The sequence below is a fragment of the Lactuca sativa genome, chromosome 2 (genome assembly GCF_002870075.4).
Source record: "Lactuca sativa cultivar Salinas chromosome 2, Lsat_Salinas_v11, whole genome shotgun sequence".
Taxonomy (NCBI): domain Eukaryota; kingdom Viridiplantae; phylum Streptophyta; class Magnoliopsida; order Asterales; family Asteraceae; genus Lactuca; species Lactuca sativa.
Window position 1 is genome coordinate 228,569,462 of NC_056624.2, and position 5,882 is coordinate 228,575,343.

Below are 5,882 nucleotides of genomic sequence, written 5' to 3' on the forward strand. Positions count from 1 at the left end.
GCAGCATCCTTCCTCTTTGGACAGTCTTTAAGAACATTCCCTACTTCATGGCACTCAAAACATACCCTCTTGTCGGACGGACACACATTGGCATAATGCCCAGTCTTTCCACATTTGAAGCAAGTCGCCTCCTCACTACATCTCCTAGAGTGCTTTTTTCTTGCACTTCTCACACCATTTCGCTTCACCTCCTCCTCCTCCAAACCTCTTGGACTTAGAAAATTTGATTTTCTTGTTGGAACCTGAAGTTCCTTCAAATTTTCTCTTTTCACCAACTCCTGCCCTCTCCAGACCCTTCTCTTTGATCTGAACCTCAACATTCTTAGCAGCCTAGATGGCAGCTTTCAAAGTGGTTGCTTGCTTAACCATCGGACCAAAGTCTGCTAGTAATCCGAGGGAAAACTTGTTGACCTTAGAGAGTTCAGTTGGAACCAGATGAGGAACAAGCTTCATCTTTTCCATAAAACTAGCAGCGTATTCAGTAACGCTCATCTTTCCTTTCTTTAAATTCTGGAACTCATTGTTGATTTCCAGAAGATCCTGCTCAGAGCAGTACTGCAATTTCAGTTGTACCACAAATTCTTCCCAAGACATGTTACTAGCTTCAACCTTGGTCATCGAATCAGCTAGTAACTTCCACCAGCTCAACACACCAGACTTTAACATAGGAATCGCAAGTGCGGTCTTTTGTTTGTTGATGCACTCACAACTTTCAAACATCGTCTCCATTTCGGAGATCCACTTCATGACTTCCACCGGTGTCGGACTTCCAGATAGAGACGGCGGTTTAGATTCCATGAAATCTTTGTATTTGCATCCGCGTCCATCAACTTCTCCATCCTGGTTGTTTTGTCTAACTATCGGTGGGTTGGCTTGACCAAGAGTCCCACTGTAGTTCCCTCCTACTGATTGCCCTTCATTCAATACGGGCTGTTTAACAGGTATCGTAGTCTCTTCCCTATGTTGTTGTAGTAATCGCCTTGTCTCCTCCATTTGGCGATCTAACATCATTTGGATCATTGCTTGTACCCCAGCTATCGTCATTGGCTCAGGTGCAGCTCCTACAACAGGTACTTGCTCAACTACTTGACGTTGAGGCTGTTGATCCCTGTTTCCGTTTGCATTTGCAGCTCCACTACGAGTTCTTTCCATTACAATCTATATACCAAATAAGGCGAATTTAGGTCTTTATCCTTGTTAGACATATTAATTCCCTTATCACTCTGAAACGTTTAAATGTTAGTTCTAATCTAGTAATCATACGCTTAGAATCCTACACACATAAGGTTTCCAGATCCGGTCGGCAACAGACCATAGATCCGAACAAATAATGGCACACATGGCAAACACATAGCATTTAGCACATAAGGGCATTTTAGGTATCTTCCCTAAAATAAACTAGTGCTCGTGTCTAAAATATGGTAGACACTCATCTCACAATCATCACTTAACATTCTAAGTTCAAGTCTAGAAATTCTACAATTTCTTAGTTCGATTAAACTAATGCTCTGATACCAACTGTGACATCCCCTAATTTCTCGGCCAGAAAAGACCGATTTAATTTATGCTTTTTAAAATAAAATCAGAGAAATCTTTTTAAAAGATGTTGCGGAATTGGTCCCCAAACAAAATATGATAAAAGTTTATCAAAACCCTTCATTAAGAAGGTATATGTTTTCCATATATATATATATATATCAAAACCTCAGGATGTCATTTTCCGATACAGATCAAAAGCATAAACAAGACATTATAAGCCTTTCAACAATTATTTACAACTACTGGCCTATAATCCAAAAATCTCTCGTCGTCCTCCGACTATGCTCGGGGTCCACTACCTGTAACATAAAAAGCTGAGTGGGTCAGGCTTGGGAGCCTGGTGAGCATATAGGGTTTTCAACCCACAATAATAATAAACTTACTAAGTTCATCAATCAACAATAACCCTGATTACCCGTTCACGTTATCCTCACTTTATGTCCCTAAACACTTGTCACAAGGGACCTAGCTTAAAGAATATCATCGGGATGGACACTACTGCTAAGGGGTTTCCTCATCCATACATGTCCTAAAGGCAACCATGAGGGGGATGGAGTACAACGAATGAACACTCTCAGTTCATTAACACCTACATGTTGCGGACCTGCTAATGTTTCCCACTGGACTGTCTAGAAAGTCCGTGGTCGTCATCCAAACTCCGCTAGATGACTGGATCTCAAAACACATCGAGGCCTCTCATAAATTTTATTTTATCACACATCACTATCTACCCATGTTCTACCCAACATATTTGTAGATAAAAATACTTATACAGTTTAAAACTTGTATAAAATATCAACTCAACAATCACCTCAAATAAACAATTAATATATTTACACATAGCACGTATTATAAGGTAAATACTTCATATCTATGTGTAAAATGAAAGTGACTATACACTCACATGGTTTGATGATAATCGGGCAGCAATTCGTTTCCTAAAACGATCGTTTCTAATAAAACTGGGACTTTTATTGAGAAACCAGGCTTTGTAAAAGTCGGACTTCGAAACCGAAAAGATAAATTTTCCGGGCTTCTCAGTCACTTCGTGGAGTATTCCGGGCTTTAGAATCGATATCGGGGCTTTGCGGGATGTTAAGATGAAGAAAATATGGGTTTAGGGGTTAAAATTGACAAATTTTCAAAGTTACCCGGGAGGTCTCGCACCCTTGTATTTATAGGGGAGAGCTTCTGACCGGACAACTGAGAAGGAGCCACGCTTCGCAGATCCAAGGGTTCGCAGGGAAGGCTCGCACGAGGGTAGCATGTGCGAAGGGCTCGGTGTCGGCCTCCGATTGGACCGCGGTCTACTGGTCCACATGCGAGGTTCGGAGGCTAGGCGGTGCGAGGCTCGGTCTAGCTGCGAGCTTCGGATTGGGCCTCCCTTCGTTCGAATCAGAAGAGGACACGGGGAGACACGGGGCAGTCTCGCATGCGAGGGAAGGCAACACGTCTTGCCAGGTGGCTTCGGTGACTCAGCAGGTTCCGGATACGTGGCACATGCGAAGCGAGGACACGTGGTACTTCTGGGTGAAGCTTATCTATGCGAAATTTCTCGAATTTTGTGCCAAAATCTTCTAAAATTCATAACTTTCGCATACGAGCTCCGTTTTTGACGTTCTTTATATGCACGCGTAGCTAAAATTACGCTCTACAACTTCCATTTAGACTTTATTGGCTAATTTTGACATTAAATTTTATATTATTATTTTTAACAGACCGGGACAGGAAATCCGTTAAAAATTCATAACTTCTTCATCCGACATCCGTTTTTGTCAGACTTTTTACCGTTGTGCTCCTAATGACGAGACCTTCGATTCTTGTTTAGGTTGTGTCGGCTAAAAGTCGCTCGATCTAAAATTCGAGTTTTTAGCTGTCTACTGCTAAGCTGAAACTTCGAAAAATCATAACTTCCTCATACGAAGTCAGATTTGGGCGTTCTTTTTATCGAACTTCTCGGTTTGAAGAATACTACGACTTTCATTTAGATCACTAAGGCTAAAAAGTAGTTTATCAAAAACTCACTTTTTACGACATTCAGCGCCGTGCCGGTTTTGTCGCGAAACTTCGACAGGTCATAACTTCTTCGTTATAACTCGGATTTTGGTATTCTTTATATCCCCGAAATCCTTGTTTCGACCACTACAACTTTATGTAAAGATATAGGGCTTATCTCACACTTTAATTTTGACGCTTATTTTTATTCTTAATTAATTAAACCCTAATAATTAAGCATAAAACATATAATTCATATAATATTCACATAATTCCTTTTCATTTCTTCAAAATGAGTTACAAAGGTTAACCTAGACTATCAACTCAATATAAATGCCTAGGCTAGAAACACGAGTGTTACACATGTAAATGGAGGACAACCGAGATCTATTTCCACTAACATCACTAGAGATTTATCTTCACCACACCCTCCCAAGCGTTGATTCATTCGAAAAACTTGATGCAGACCAATCAAATATGCATATTGGTGAGAACTTATAGGTTTCAATCGCGATCTGCGGTGGTGGTGAGGATATCGATTATAGTGCATCCCAATTACATTTGATGTTTGCTTTCTGTTTTTGTTGGTTATTGAATGACATAGGTAGCGGATAGAGAGGGAGTATGTAGAGGATGGAGGCCGATGGTAAAAAAAGAGGTGAGGGGAGGGATGAGTTGTAGTCAGAAATGAAGAGGGGTAAGGAAGGAGATAATGGAAGAGGGTAACAATTTATGTGTGTGTGTGTGTGAGAGAGAGAGAGAGAGTGTGTGTGTGTGTGTGTGTGTGTGTGTGTGAGAGAGAGAGAAAGAAAGATGGGAGGAAGGAAGTGTACCATCGTTTGGGTGTGGGATGGATTTCTTATTTATTAATTATTAAAGTAATGATTTAAATATTAAAAAATGAAATGGGAAAATTTTTCCTTTTTTTAGGACCAAAACCACAAGAAATTCTTGATTTTGGATATTCAATGCAAGTCAGAAACTTTTTAAACCCTATCCACAATTCTTGCAAAACCACAAGGACCAAATTTCCAGTTTTGTCCAAATTAAAAGTTAAAACTTTTTTTAAGAGTTATGTTTTCTTTAATTCATAGAGCCGCAAACCAAATTTTTGATTTGGTCCGACTAGTTTACACTTTACAGGCGAGTTCAATTCTTCAGTTTAGCATCTTAGAAAAAAGTACACCAGAACCAGTTTGACATATTAAATTTAGGTTCAAAACTTCAAACCTAACACAACATATTTAATTAAACACATTGTTCCTTTCTATGAACCTTATTCCCTTTCTATGAGCCTGATTGAAATCTCAATAAAGCTGTGACATCCCCTATTTTTCATAACTAAAAAAATTCTTTACGCTTTTAAAATTCATAACATCTTTGTTTGCAAAAAGTCCCAGTACATTAAAACATTTTGAGTATAAATGATTGTCTAAAAATATTAAGACTCTAAGGATGTCATAATCGATACACAACATATATTACAATGTAAAAACCTAATGGTCCTGAACATTATTGTTGGTCTTCGCTTCAATCACTCAACATCCTATTTAAATATTATGCAGTCTTAACACCACTATCTGTGATGTGCAAAATTTGAGTGGTGAGGTTGGGAAACCTGGTGAGATACGTATAGTTTTCAGTCCCACAATGTTATTATGATAATAACTCATAGTTAATAAACCTAAAAAACTAACTATCATCCAATCAACGTAGCACAAACATTTATAAAACATTTTCCTAAATTGTCCGTCCCATCAGTCCTTACATACTGAACCTAATACAATGATCTTGTGTGATCTATCCTGATGGATCATTGTAAGCAACGAGTTGACTATACTGCTTTGGGGTGTCCTTGGCACCAAGTGTTAGTCAACAAAGGCAACTATGAGGGGGGGTGGGAGTACATTGAATGAACATACGATCATATTCATATGGATAAGTATAATTCATTGACACTTATAGACTATGACTTTAATACTCTTTCCGTAAGACTGAATTTAGTCAGTGGTTGTCATCATACTCTGACATATGACTGGTAATCCTTTGTTCTGTTACAGATAGGTCATCCAGGCACCTATCGACTACCCATCATAGTCATTCCATTTATAGTTGTCTATAAAGGAGGTGAAATACTAATATATAATGTATGTAATACGTACTTGATGTATATTTTTAATGCATTGGTTTTTTATTTATAATTCCTATTCTATCACATCTAAACGACACCTTACAAGTAGTGAACCAGGTCGAGTATAATATAGTTTTGATAAGCAAGGGTGTCGAACTCAATGGGAACGGTAGTGAATTAATATTAGAATATTTGATTATAGGTCACATTAAATAAA